Source organism: Pinus tabuliformis, chromosome 2_1 (assembly GCF_031772625.1).
Source record: "Pinus tabuliformis cultivar Carrire ecotype Pingquan chromosome 2_1, CPIR1, whole genome shotgun sequence".
NCBI classification, from domain to species: domain Eukaryota; kingdom Viridiplantae; phylum Streptophyta; class Pinopsida; order Pinales; family Pinaceae; genus Pinus; species Pinus tabuliformis.
Genome location: NC_142299.1, coordinates 685283849 through 685299872, shown reverse-complemented (window position 1 = coordinate 685299872; position 16024 = coordinate 685283849).

Sequence of the window (16024 nt, the reverse complement as noted above, 5' to 3'; positions counted from 1 at the left end):
ATGCTGCGCCTGCGGGCACCTGCGAGCAGTCTTTTAAACAAATTATTCCTAAAAATCAAAATAGAAACCTAAAAACAAAATTCAAACGGTTGAAATGCAAGATTAAAGTAATGTGGATTACCTGGAGGTGACGGTTTTCGTTTCCAACAGATGGATTTTCCGCAATCTTCACGAGAATTTTCTTACCTAAAAGCTCTCTTTTCTCACTCTGAAGTTAAACGGTAAAAATGAATTTACAAAAGCCTTTTTATAAGCTGTTTTGAATAAATGAAATTTTAATTTGTTTATTTTTCACTTTAAAGAGGTAACTTTTGATGAATTTTTATTTATTTTAAACAGGTATGAGTAATGTTTGATTTTTTGTGCAGAATGTCACATTTTTCAGGCAAAATTGATCATTTTTAACAAAAAACATTAGAGTCATCTTTAAGCTCTTTTCTGACTCCTAAAATATGTAAATATTGCCGAGTTTTTCTTTTTAAGCTCGTTAAAATGGAGTTAAAAGGACGGTCCACTTACAACTCTTTTCTGACCGTATAAAAATGAAAAGATTGTCGGACTTTTGTCATTTCAAATTCGATATTGGTTATAGAATGACGTGTCATTGATCGCTTTTTTACTTTTTTGGGTTAGAGGCACTAATTATGAAAATTACTCCTTGATCGTAATGGTCAAGCGGTTCTCTAAAGTATTATTTTATACTTTTTCGGGCTTGGGAGACACAAATTTATGAAAAAGGACAACCATGGAGTTTTCTTAATTTTTTCTTCTGACTCCCTAAAATTGAAAAACATCGAGTTTCTCCTATACTGGACTCATTAAAATTTAACAGTAAAGGACCTGTTCAATTACAAACAGGAACGGACCAATCCTTCTTAGGGTTCGAATTTAAACTAAGTTAGACTCATCTGAAGGATGAGCTTATAACAAAGAAAATGTTATCCTCGTCAAGATTGTCAAAAATAAAGAGGTACTTGCCAGAAATGGTGGGGGAAAAGAGAGAAAAATGAACATGTTTGTTGTACCTTGTGTCTCAGAAAAAAAAAATTTAACCACTCTTGAACAAGACACTTTTTTATTCACCTGGGTTGGGAAATCCTTTGACTAACAGTTAATCAAACCATATTGAAAGTCTTCAGCTTGTTTTTGGGTATTAGCTTTGGGTCAATTGTCACCAAACCATCTGCAGTGTCGTTATGTGTTCAAGAGGTCAGTGCAAATAGACCATTCATCTGCAAAATATCTATCATCCATCTTGACCATCCCTGAGTTAGTCCTTGCAAACATATTTATTCAAACTTGATCTGTGATTTTGTGTTGTGGGCTTGCCTACAACGGATCACTTTCTATCGACTTGAGCTCATTATCTAGAAAGATGATCTAGAAATCGTCAGTACCTTGGAATCTGCATGCCTCAATGGCAGGTTTCTCGCCTTCGACGACCTCCGATCAAAGGATTCCATCATATGTTCGACATAGGTTGCATCATTGACCTCCGATCAAAGGATTCCATGACATGTTCGACATCAGCTCATCTATTCACATTTCATGGATTGTACTAAGTACTTTGAGAGCCATTGACATTACTGGTGGTTTCTCTCACACTTGTTAATAGTTTGCCTCATTGACTGGTAATCAAGTGGTTTCTACCATGTTCGACTTTGACACATTCATTCACATGGATAGAATCGTACTATTTCGGGAAATAGAAATCAAGACCCTAGATCTAGTTTCCACCATCTAGGCTGAGGAATTTTGTTATTCATTATACGGTGGACTATTCATAAACAGATGGCTGTACCCATACTGTGTCTACAGATGTCTATACTTGTGATGTATTACAAGTTAATTCCTATATCAGAGCAGTTTAGTTAGTTTTCTAGTCATTTTTGATCTGAGTATGGGAATGCCTACCTCAGCAATGATATGATCACATATATATATTTTGTATTGAATGTTTTTACAGGTTCTGACCAGGCTCTGCATAGGATGATCCTCGAAATGAGCAAGTACTTCACTCTTCTTAGATGACAAATACTATCTATTATATACTTCGCACTTTAGGGGGTAATCTGTTGCACAAAATATTGTCACCATGACATTTTGCAATCAGTGTGAGTCTATCACCACTCATACTTTCCTCCTATGCAAGTCTTAAACCTCAGCTCTTCATGTCAAGCCTTGAAAAATGAGAGAAAGTCCTTGAAAATCTCTAAAACTCTGGTTCCTCACTTTCTCTTAGGATTACCTGCGGTCCCGCACCCCTTGGTCATGTTCCCTGCGGACCTGCCCGCTTTGTTTCTATGTAATGGGTGCGGACCCCTGTAAAAGTCAAAAAGGGACAAGTACATTCTTAAAAACTCACTTTGGGTTATTTCTAGAAGCTTTTAGAGGGAATCTTGAGGTGGTTAGTTCACTCCTTGTTGGTTCATGCATCCCATAAATAAAGGAGCTAACCCCTTCATGTGAGGAGCTTATCCCTTTGAAGGAGGACTCTATCCCTTTGAAGGTGGACCTGGTAACTTCCTTCCTCTGCACTATAAAATGAGGCATTGGGCTGGATACTAAGGAGGTTGAAAGCTGAATATTTTTTAGGGTAAATGTTGTTGGAATTTAGACTTCCTAATTGAGCTTTAGAGGAGAGATTACATACCTTTTGATCTCTTTGGGAAGAGTGTGAAGCTTGTCAAAGTAGAAGAGATTCTTGTTGGACCCTGGGAGGAGCTTGTACAACATCAAGACACCAAGGTTGTCAAGTTCTTCTCTTTTTAAAGTTAATACAATCAAGTTTATTTTTCTCAATAAGTTTTCTTCTATGGTTTATATCATGAATTCCTTGATCATCATGATGAATATAATTTATTATATTCGCTATGTAGGTATTATTTGATGTGTGCTTGTTTTTTTTTGCAGATTCTCAAAAGGAAACTCATTTGGACGGTCGAAGCGTGGCTACCACAAACTAGCGTTGGACTTAAGGTAGGGTCTAAAACACCTCTTGGCTTTTATTTATAAATCGCAATATTTAGAGAAAGGTAGAATTTGCTTGTTTTGCTTGTCGCTAGATATCAGTTGATACTAGGGCCATTGTGTCTTCGGCCTTCCATATCATCCTCTTTCCCTTGAATGGAAAGATAGTCACAGTAGACCAGTTTTCCTTTTGCACCCCATATTACTCTTTGTTACCTAGCAGCTCTGTAACCTTAGTAGGTGGTGTACCTGACTCTTATGTCAGTGTTGGTACCGGTCTACTGAAGGCTTCTTCCCTCATGGGTTGTTTCCCTCTTCAGCCACCAAAGGTTTCACAAACAATCAATATGCTTTCATCTATTCCTCATGAACAGACCGATCTATGGATCCTACCGGCTCCTTCAGACATTGACACATACGGATAAAAATGTCGCCGTCACCAGCTGAATCGGCCTACCAAGCCATTCAATTTGAATCCAAATCTCTGGTCACTTTGGTTTCAGCCAATGGTACCACTGCTTCTCCCATACCCGCTCCTTCTTTCGATCCACTCAACCTAGTCCTACCTATGGACGAAGCTATTAGGGAGATAACAAGTTTAGAAGAGTGATCTTGGGAGGACTTGGACCATCGTGTTTTGATATCTGATTCGGACATGATGCCTCTTCAAATCCTATCACCTGATGCACCAGAAATAGTTTCCTCACCATATACGACTATCCACACTTTGGACTTGGAAGGAAACAGGGGAAATATTTCACAAACATTTCTCATCGATATTTCTGTCATGACAGGCATCATGGAAAACTTACAGATTGGAGCTAATCACAATCCTGAGGAGATTGTGAGCTTCACCTACCCATTTAGGCACTTCTATGATGTTTTCCCTTGGTCTTATGAGGAAATGCATGGCATATACTGTTCTATTATCAAGCATGAGATCACGAAGGATCGAGTGTTCTTTCTATGGTATTTTTCTTGCTCATTAATCCAAAAAACCTTGAGTCTCCTTCTCTGGGCTTATTAAACTACTACAAAGATGATAGAGAACTTTTTTGGATATTTTATTGCTCTTTAAAAAATAGAAACATCTCCGAGCCTTTCATCATTGGGCTCATTAAACATATACGATGATCGTCTTAACAACTCTTTTTCACTCCTTTTCTCGATCATTAAACTAAAAAAGACCATTAGAGCATTCTTTTTAGGTGCTTTTTTCTCACTCATTAAATTGAAAAAATCAAGAGTTTTGTTTTTAGGCTTGTTAAACTTTATAAATATGACCCGAACATTCTTTTAGGTACTTTTCTCACTTGTTAAATTGAAAATTCCCGAGTTTTTGTCACCGGGCTCGTTTAAAATATATGGTAGCAGTAAGAGAACTTTCTTTTTTGGGACCATTTCTCGCTCTTAAATCGAAAAATCCCCACGTTTTTTCCCTCCTTTGTGTTCGTTAAATCTACAAAGAAGGAATGAGCAGTTATTTTACCACTTTTTCCTCGCTCACAAAATTCAAAAAGATACCCTGAGTTTTCTTCATTTGACTTGTTAAAGTTTGATGAAGCATTAAGTTTGTCGTCGCGTGATTCTTTAACATTTCACAATAAAAAATGAGTTTAGTCTGTCTCCTCGTACTTGTAACAATATGATGTCGACATCTATTGAACATAGGTTTCTCTTTATCTGGATTCAATAGATTAACTCACAGAAAAGTAACTGATTCAGGTATAGTATTAACCTTTTGTCGCATCCGGTTAACAACTATGAGAAAGGGACAACCATGGAGTTGCTCTTTACGATCTTTTCAGACTCTCTAAAAATGAAAAGACCACTGAGTTGTCTAGTTTGGACTCTTTAAATTACGCAGACAAGATATAGAGTTGTTCTTTCTTACGATACTTTTCAGACTCTTAAAACATGAAAAAATCGATGAGTTTGCCTATCTAGACTCATTAAACTAATCAGATAGGGCAGAGAGTCACTATTTTTGTGGTCCTTGTCAGTCTCTTTAAATATGAAAAGATTGATGAGTTTACCCGTATGGACTCATTAAACTAATCAGATGGGGAAAGTGGATAATACAACTGTATTCCGTATTAGAAAGCGTGGTTTGGTAGCAGTCATTCCCTTGAACATGGCACTCCCTCAGATAAACCTTCCTTGTGATGGCCTCCCAATATGAACCATACCATCCTATGAGTTTAGCCTATATCCCTGATGATTGCATCTCTGTATCCTAACAGTCTTTGGTGTTCATGAGTCTAGTGTTGTCTGGTTAAAACCGTTGTTGTGCCTTCTATTGTTAAAGGATTAACCTTTTGTTTCCTCCATCAACCCATCAAACATATTCTTTCATCATGCCCTCTATTTTTTAGACCCAAATGCTCAAACAATTCCTCAAAAAACAAAATCATTCTTTTCCTGTTTTGTGACGACTGATGTAGGACACATTATTGCCTACCTTTTGACAGGTTTCTTTCTATCGACTTCAACACTCTATCTACGAAGACAACCTAGAAGCACATTTAGTGCCTTGGTACTTGCAGACATTAGTGGCAGGTTACCTTGTGTTTGATCAAGGATTCTCATTATTGGCTCTTGGTTAAGAGATTTTACGGGCGTTCAACGACAAAGACATCTTTCACACTCACTGGATTGTCCCGTGCATCTTGGAGACCATCAACATTATCGGTGGCCTTCCTCGCATCTGTTAACGGTCTCCATTATTGACTGGTAATCAAATGATTTCGTGCATGCTTGACGTCAATGCATATATTCACATGTATCGATCTATGATGTTCGGTGAAGTGGAAATCAAGACCTTGGGTAGAGGCTTGCATCATTTAGCCTTGTTTCCTCTCCCAAGCTACAGATATTTGTTTTTGGAAACAGCTTATCAGGATGATTCTATTATGACACCGGATCCACATTGTGCTTATCGGCGGCCAGTATCATCATATCTCTTTAGAGAAAATCACTCTGACATAGCTACTGAGCATGGGAATTCCTGACTCAGGACATGGTTTTAGTAGTTTATATATATGTGTTGTATCAGGGTTCCCGTACCAACAGAATCTTCGATCCTCTCTCTCTTTTTGAAGGAAAATTACAGTTAAAGTAAATTATTTTGGCCATCGTCACAACCTCTAATCTCATACTTTAGGGGGCATCTATTATACAACAAATTGACGTCCTCATCAACACAGAGGGGAAAGACATGATAGCTAAAGAAAATACCACAATTATAGGCCTTGATTCCACACTAACGTTGGTTGTACACTAACAAACTTCTTTATAAAGCTCGTTACCAAGCCTAAGGGTGCATTAGTGGCCCTACTAACTCAAGTTTCTAGTCATGAGACAGTGTTAGTGAAACTTCGGGAAGTTCCAAGGGTCAAAGGAATGAATTGATTCATAAATATCTAGATATTTTTTCCTAAAAATACTCAAGAAGAGCAAGGAAACATCCAAAATCATCCTATTTGGAGGATTTCTAATCCGAAAGGAGGAAAATGGGAAAGAGCTTAAAAGCATGGCAAGTTCATTGCTTTTGCTCTAGTGAACTCAAGGAGGAACTTGGCAACCCTAACTTAATTGCTACATAAGCAAAGCTAGGGCTATTGTGAAAGGGGTCAAAGCATTTGAAAGGATAGCCTACTTGACTGTTAAGCATTGTCTCAAGTCATCAGAACTGAGCAAGAAGGGAGAGAGAGAGAGAAGATGAAGGGGTAGAGGAAGGCTGATGCAACAGAGGGTTGTAATCACTCTTCTAATATTAATATAGAACTGTAGTTGTGTTGACTATCGTTCATTAAGTTGTTTGTCGAATACCTGTTTGCATGAGTAGCTTAGTTGTATGCAATTATATACAGTTCTTTATGTACTCATGTATTAGTTATCAGAGTTGTATGTTGTGACTACACTTGTCTCCTCATTGTGTAGGACTTGATATGGAGCTAACTTAGGGGACTTCCACCTAGCTCCATTTGTGCTCTCTAGCAAATCTACAAGGAGGCTTGAGGTAATCTCCTTCTCATAATCTGATAGTTAGCAATTGTTTATGAACATGCATGTAAATTTGTGACAATTGCAGATAATATTACAGTATTTTGAATGTCCCGGGAAGACCTTTGAGGGTATTTTCATTCTTCATACACCGTGCATTTTACCCCATACCAGCAGATTGTATCTCTAGAAAAAAATTTCAAAATCCTTTATTATTATATAGTTAAATGTTCATGTATATAGGCTATCTTGCTACAGTGGCATATCCCTGTGTTGGGATTTCATTCCATGTTAAAACTTATTTTTATTCATCTTCTTCTCCACACATGTATGTGTCTATTATTGTGTATATGCACCCATATAAAATTCTATAACAAATTGTCTTGATTTCCAAATGTAAAATAAATAGAATTATGATTTGTGAATCCACAATCTGTGATTGAGTCGTTATCAAAGCAAAAGAAATTCAATGGAGTGGATATATTCTCTTTCACATTTGCAATCAGTTCTCCCTACTTAAATGTTAATAGACCCAGAATATGTTTTTCCTTTGAATTTTAAGCTTGATAGATTCACGGCTCCATCCTAACTCCGTAATTATTTGGGGCCCTCTATGGCTTGGGAGTTCCACACCAGCCATTTTTTATGACAATGAAGAGTATTAATGACTGAGAACATGTGCTAAAAATGTCGTCTATGTTGCTACTAAATGCAAAGATATATCATCAAAATGAAAAAAAAATAGCATGTTTCATCAATGATATCCTATATCAAGAAAAAGAGATCAAGTTTATAAGGATTGTGTCCATATTTGTGTAGTATGATAAAAATAAACATCTTCATAAAAAAATAAAGATATATTTCCAACTTCAATGGTTGTACTACATAGAATTTCAGGGAAACAATACCTATAAAAGGTGAGGTTGAAAGAACCACAAAGAACCAACAACAAGTAAAGTAATTATTTCAACAATCTTACCTTGTAGTACTTCAACAATTGAGGTCGCTTCAATTTAAATGTTGGAGTGATTAGGTCCCTTTCCACATCAAATGGCTTATGTTCAAGGTGTTAGAAAATTATATATTACGGAGCAATGGAACACATAAAATATTGCAGAAATATAAACACATAAAACGCAGAAAACAAGAGAGACAAAGATATACGTGGTTCACCCAGTTTGGGCTACGTCCACCCCTAACAGCCAGTCCTTCCTTTCTATTATCCAGCAAAATGAAGAGACACAACCTACAACAAATCCGTTGTAATATCCTCTGTTTTCTCTCACAGTCTCACCTCTCTGTTTCTCGCTCATAGAATACACATCTATCACACAGCCTCAAATACAATACCCTCATACAAAGAGAGGGGTTGCCTTCTAGGGTAAAAAACCCCTAAACTAAACATAAGTTCTACCATCAGATCATCCGCCTAATGAACGACCCAGATTGACTAGAAATTACTATACTTTTACAAGGCAATTTTACAGCCACCCCCCCTGGACCCCCCTGCAACGAATATTTTATGGGCGACATTCGAACTGGGGTCCTATGTGGCGATACCTTTGAATATAGAAGATAATCAGGCTCCACACCCAACAATCTCCCACTTGGAGACTGATTGTAGCAACTCCAATGCTGCTCCATTTGCTGGAAAATGACTCCTCTTTGGACCTGGTTGTTTCTCATCTTCATCGTCATCCTTGAAGACCAACTGAAACTAAGCATATTCTCAGTTTCTCCCTAGTTACAACTTTTGTTAGCATATCTGCAGGATTCTGGCTAGTGTGTATCTTTTCCAGCTTCAACTCTCCATCTTCCAACACTAATCGTATGAAATGGTACTTGAGCTGTATGTGTTTAGTCCTAGAATGAAATGTTGAGTTCTTTGCAAGATGAATGGCACTTTGGCTATCACCGTATAACGTGCCCATATCATGCTCCTTACCCAATTCACCCATAAACCTTTGTAACCAAATCATTTCTTTACTAGCCTCTATAGCAGCAACATACTCTGCTTCTGTTGCTGAAAGTGCAACAACACTTTGGATTTTTGAAACCCAACTGACAGTTGTTCCTCCAATAGTAAATACATATCCTGTAGTGCTCCTCCTGTTATCTCTCTCACCTGCCATATCTGCATCAACATATCCTTGTAGGGAGATGTTTGAACCACCAAAGCATAATGCTTGATTTGTGGTACCTTTCAAATATCTGAGAATCCATTTCACTGCCATCCAATGTTCCTTTCCTGGATTGTTCATGTACCTGCTTACAACTCCCACTGCATGTGCAATATCAGGCCTTGTGAAGACCGTTGCATACATTAAGCTTCCAACTGCTGATGCATATGGAACTTTAGACATATAATCCATGTCTTCTTGGGTCTTTGGGCACATTTCCTTGCTAAGTTTGAAATGGCTAGAAAAAGGTGTACTAACTAGTTTTGCATTGTGCATGTTAAATATTTTCAACACCTTTTGTATGTACTCATTCTGAGACAATGTTAATTTACGATTTTTCCTGTCTCTAGCTATTCGCATACCAAAGATTTGTTTTGCAGCTCCCAAATCCTTCATTGCAAATGAATTTGCCAATTTTCTTTTGAGCACATTTATTTCCTGCATGTTAGATCCTGCAACAACCATGTCATCTACATATAATAACAATATAATATAGCTACCATCATTTTGCTTTTTCAAATAAACACAATGATCAGAGTGACATCTAGTATAACCTTGTTCAGACATAAACTTGTCAAATTTTAAATACCACTGCCTTGGAGCCTATTTTAAGCCATACAAGCTCTTCTTCAACCTGCACACTAGTTTCTCCTTCCCTTTCGCCTCATATCCTTGTAGCTACTGCATATATATCTCTTCCTCCAAATCCCCATGGAGAAAGGTTGTCTTTACATCTAACTGCTCAAGATGTAAATATTCAGCTGCTAGAAGACTTAAAATAGTTCTGATTGAAGTCATTTTAACAACAGGAGAAAAAATTTCATCAAAATCAATACCTTTCTTCTATGCAAACCCCTTCACCACAAGTCTAGCTTTATACCTCTATTTTCCTCCATCTTCTTCCTTAAGCCTGTAAACCCATTTATTCTTCAATGTAGTTTTTCCTACAGGCAACCTGACTAAATCCCAAGTCTAGTTATGCATTATGGAGTCCATCTCTTCTTCCATGGCTACCTCCCACTTCTTCCTGCTTTCAACCTGCATTGCTTCTTCATAACTTTTGGGTTCACCGGAATCAGTCAACAATAAATAATATAATGAAGGAGAGTATCGTTCAGGGGGTCTACTTATCCTGGTAGATCTTCTACCACCACTTTCAGGTGTTTGGGGTGCCTGTTGTTGTTGCGGTTGTTGATTATTATTATTTTCAGGCACCTTTACTTTTTCAGTGATTTCATCAAGAACTGCGTATTCCTTGTTTTCATTTTCCTGTTTCTTTTCCTGCAACTGATTCTTATACAAGACCTTTTCATTGAATATTACATCTCTACTCCTAATGATTTTGTGATTTTCGTAATCATATAAGCGATAACCAAAATCATTAACACCATATCCAATAATGGTACATTTCTTTGACTTTGCCTCAAGCTTTGTTCTATTTTCTTTATCAATATGGACAAAGGCCTCACAACCAAAAGGCTTTAAAATAGAGTAGTTTACCTTTTTACCTGTCCATGTTTCCTCTGGAACACCACCATCCAAGGAACTTGAAGGCCCTCTGTTTATTAGATAAACAACAGTATCTACAGCATCTGCCCAAAACTGTAAAGGCAATCCTGCATGCAATCTCATGCACCTTGCACGCTCCATGATTGTTCTGTTCATCCTTTCTGACACACCATTTTCTTGTGGTGTTTTTGGAATTGTCTTTTGTCTGCGAATTCCATGCTCTGAACAATACCTATCAAACTCTTTGTTGCAATATTCACCTCCATTGTCTGATCTAAGACACTTCAATTTCTTTCTTGTCTCAATCTCAACCAAAGCTTTCCATTTCTTGAAAGTATCAAATACATCAGATTTATTCTTAATACAATAAATCCGAGTTTTTCTAGTTGCATCATCAATAAAAGTAACATAATAACGAGAGCCACCGAGAGATGATACCTGAGCAGGTCCCCATACATCTGTATGCACAAGCTCTAATTTTTCATTCTTCTTTTCTTTCCCAACTCTGAGAAATCTGAAACTCTTCTGTTTTCCATAAATGCAATTCTCACAGAAGTCCAAATCAACATTCTTCAAACCTGGCAACAAATTCCTTGAGTGAAGAATCTTCATCCCCTTTTCACTCATGTGTCCGAGCCTATGATGCCATAATGCTGCATCTACTCCTTTGGAAGTTAAAGCATTAACAGAGTTAGAAATACCATTGCATAAATACAATGTACCAACCTTTTCGCCTTTTGCTATTACCAGGGCTCCTTTGGTGACCTTCCAAGCTTTATCTGTGAAAGTTGTCACACAACCTTCACCGCCTAACTGCCCTGTTGAAATCAGATTTTTCTTTAGATCTGGAACATGCCTTACCTCCTTTAATAGCCATTGGTTTCCATTCTGCTGTTTTACAAGAACCTTACCCATTCCAACGATTTTACAGGGTTTATCATCACCCAGACAAACTTGTCCAAAATCTCCTTGAACACAGTCATGAAAGTATTTCTTATCAGGTGTGGCATGGAATGAAGCCCCTAAATCTACCACCTAGGAATCAATAATATTTTTGAAAGAAAGAATCAAAGCATCTTGTAACACCTCACCTGTCACATTTTCTTCATGATTGTTTTCTTGCTGTGCATCTCCTTCTTTTCCCTTCCGAGATCTACAGTCTTTCTTTAGGTGTCCTTTCTTTCCACATTTCCAGCACACTATCCTCGATCTGGACTTGGATCTGCCTTTCCTTGATTTACTACGATATCCTGATCTCTTTCCTCTTTCCATTTTTCTTCCTCTAGAAAGCGTTGAAATAAAGACATTACATTCTTCATGATCAATAGCCTTTCTTTTTTAATCAGGTGGTAAGTAGTCTTGTCTAGTACAGGATGAAGGCTTAGCTGCCAGAAATTAGTATATGTTAAAAGTATAGAATTCAAAGAACTAAATATTATGGAATACTCACCATTTTCCTATTACACGGTGTTTTCAAATTTTCAGTGCACATTTCCAAACATTGATTTTTGGCAAATTTGTGATATGGTACAAATTTTATCTCTTAGATTCTGATTAGTCAAGATATTTTATACAGATGGAATCAATCCAAAATAAACACCAAATAGATGTACATTGTATACAATTCAAAATTGCAGATTTGAATTTAATCCTAATGAAAGCACAAGATCTTAAGAGAAATTCAATAAACATAATATATCCAATATATCCATGCTTAACATAAATTCTGGCTTCATTCGCAATAACAACTTGGTCATTAAACCAACATATTTTGCACACACCAGACTTCAAAACTAAAATAAATATGTATCCACATAAAAGTGTGCCAACGAAACGTATAAAGTAAATTACCTCAAACACATCGAGTCCTACATGAAACATGGGATTTTACTTCAAATGGCCCACTAAGGCTGCTTCATCAATCACTGGGCCTCGGCTTGCATTTACAGGAACTGCTTCCTGCATCCTAGAATAAAATTTTAACTATAAGTTTTCCATTTTATTAAATGCATTAAAATTGAGAATTATCAAAAATTAGATGCCCAATTTAGACACAATCAAGTGGGATACATAATATGTTGTTAATGATGAATGCTATGCTTTCATAAAGCAAGCGTTGAAATAAGGACATTACCCTCTTCAGGATCGATAGAATGTCTTTGTTAATCAAGTGGTAAGTAGTCTTGTCTAGTACAAGATGAATGCTTATTTGCCAAAATTTATTATATGTTAAAAGTATAGAGATCAAAGAACTAAATAGTATGGAATACTCACCATTTTCCTATTACATAGTGTTTTTGAATTTTCTGTATATATTTCCAAACATTTGTTTTTGCCAAAGCTGTGATATGGTACAACTTTTATCTCTTAGATTCTGATTTGTCAAGATATTTTATACAAATGGAATTAATCCAAATAAACAAAAAATAGATGTACATTGTATACAATTCAAAATTGCATATTTGAATTTAATCCTAATGAAAGCACAAGATCCTAAGAACAATTCAGTCAACACAATATATCCAATATATCCATGCTTAACATAAATTCTAGCTTCATTTGCATTATCAACTTGGTCATTAAATCAACATCTTTTGCACACACCATACTTCAAAATTGCAATACATATGCATCCACATGAAAGTGTGCCAAGGAAACGTATAAAGTAAGTTACCTCAAACACATCCAGTCCTACACAAAACATGGGATTTTCTTTCAAATGGTCCACTAAGGCTACTTCATCAATCACTGGGCCTCGACTTGCATTTACAAGAACTGCATCCTGCATCCTAGAAGAAACTTTTAACGATAAGTTTTCCATTTTTTTAATGCATTAAAATTGAAAATTATAAAAAATTAGATGCCCAGTCCAGACACAATCAAGCAGGATACATAATGTTGTTAATGATGAATGCTCTAATTTCTTAAAGCAAGCGTTGAAATAAATACATTACCTTCTTCATGATCGATAGCTCATCTTTGTTAATCAAGTGGTAAGTAATCTTCTCTTGTACATGATGAAGGCTTATTTGCCAAAAATTAGTACATGTTAAAAGTATATAAATCAGAGAACTAAATAGTATGGAATACTCACCATTTTCCTATTACACAGTGTTTTCTAATTTTCAGTACACATTTCCAAACATTGATTTTTGGCAAAGTTGTGATATGATAAAAATTTTATCTCTTAGATTCTGATTAGACAAGATATTTTATAGAAATGGAATCAATCCAAAATAAACAAAAAATAGATGTAAATTGTATACAATTCGAAATTGTAGATTTGAATTTAATCCTAATGAAAGCACAAGATCCTAAGAATAATTCAGTCAACACAATATATCCAATATATCCATTCTTAATATAAATTCTATCTTCATTCAAAATATCAACTTGGTCATTAAACCAACATATTTTTCACATAGCAAACTTCAAAACTGCAATAAATATGCATCCACATGAAAGTGTACCAATGAAACGTATAAAGTAAATTACCTCAAACGCATCCAGTCGGACAAGAAACATGGGATTTGTTTTCAAATGGTCCACTAAGGCTGCTTCATCAATCTCTGAACCTCGGCTTGCATTTACAAGAACTGCTTCCTGCATCCCAGAAGAAACATTTAATGATAAGTTTTCCATTTTGTTAAATGCATTAAGATTGAGAATTATAAAAAACTAGATGCCGAGTCTAGACACAATCAAGTGGGATACATAATATGATGTTAATGATGAATGCTCTGATTTCATAAAACAAGTGTTGAAATAAAGACATTACCATCTTCATGATCGATAGCCTGTCTTTGTGAACCAAGTGTTAAGTAGTCTTGTCTAGTACAGGATGAAGGCTTATCTACCAAAAATTACTATATGTTAAAAGTGTAGAAATGAGAGAACTAAATAGTATGGAATACTCACCATTTTCCTATTACATAGTGTTTTCAAATTTTCAGTACACATTTCCAAACCTTGATTTTCAACAAAGCTGTGATATGGGACAAATTTCATCCCTTAGATTCTAATTAGTCAAAATATTTTATACAAATGGAATAAATCCAAAATAAATAGAAAATAGATGTACATCCCCTTAAAGGAACTCAATATCATATAACACAATGATTGCAGGTCCATGAGACATATAAGAATTTGAAAATATTACATGTTATTTAAGTGTAATTAAGTAAAGCAATCATGAGATACAACGTTATGCAAATGCATGCACATTAAGATGCATTGTGATGCGTTAACCACTGTAATATATCTCAGTGAAAAATTTCCCTTAGGGTTGCAAACAACACATGACGAGATTTATCTTATTACGAGTATCACAGTGTTATTTCAATTTTTGCAAATGGAAACAATATTCAATATAATAAACAATGTAACCAACATTTAATTCCACAAACAATTCATGAACATGAAGACAATCCAATAGAACCTAATGGGTTATAATCCCATAGTCCTTCCAAATCTCACACTACAGTTTCAGATACAAAAAAATTGGTATTTCATCAACAAACCCTATTATTCTAATATTCTCAATCCAACCTTACAACCATCCTTAGGAATCATCAAGATTTCACTGCCTCTTTGCTACCATAGTTCAATTCCTTCCTTATGTCTGACCTAGATAATCACAGGGTGATTTGTTGCACAATGCATGCCCTAAACTCACACACTACCATAGCTTATCTTAGAAATAGAGGGTGGATAATCCTTACAAATTGTTGTGATGAAGTACATAATACAGCCACTGCAACACACAAACTCTTTTGAGATTGACCTTCACAAGCGTGACAGTGCGACACCAACACCAATTTAGTTGATATTTTAAATTTAGATATTTGTTGTAGATGGATTCTTATAAAGTTAGTTGATATTGTAAATTTATTTAGTATTATTATTTTTAATAATATTATTAAAAATATAATATTATTATTGATTTTAATATAAATATTATTAATAATAGTAGTGTAACAATCAAATATAGTAATATTTTATTTATAATATTTTTTTTTTGTGTAAGGTAAGTTTTATTTATTAATTAGAAATGTAATATATCATATAAAATTATGACTCTTTTGTAGCATAGTATACCAATATTACCAAGATGTATAAGACTCAAAATAACAATAGATATATATAGGAACAAAAGAAACAATTACAAAATATAATTTTCTATCTTTTCATTTTCTAAACCTTAACCTAGTCTGCTAAAAGCTAGTTTATCAAGGCAATTTGAAGATTATCAGTGCTAGCAGAAGGGGAATGCTTCTTAGATGTGAAGAATCCTACTCATAACCTGGATTCAGTGCACCCTAAGAAGCATTATTAATCACTATCTTTGTGCTTGCCAGAGA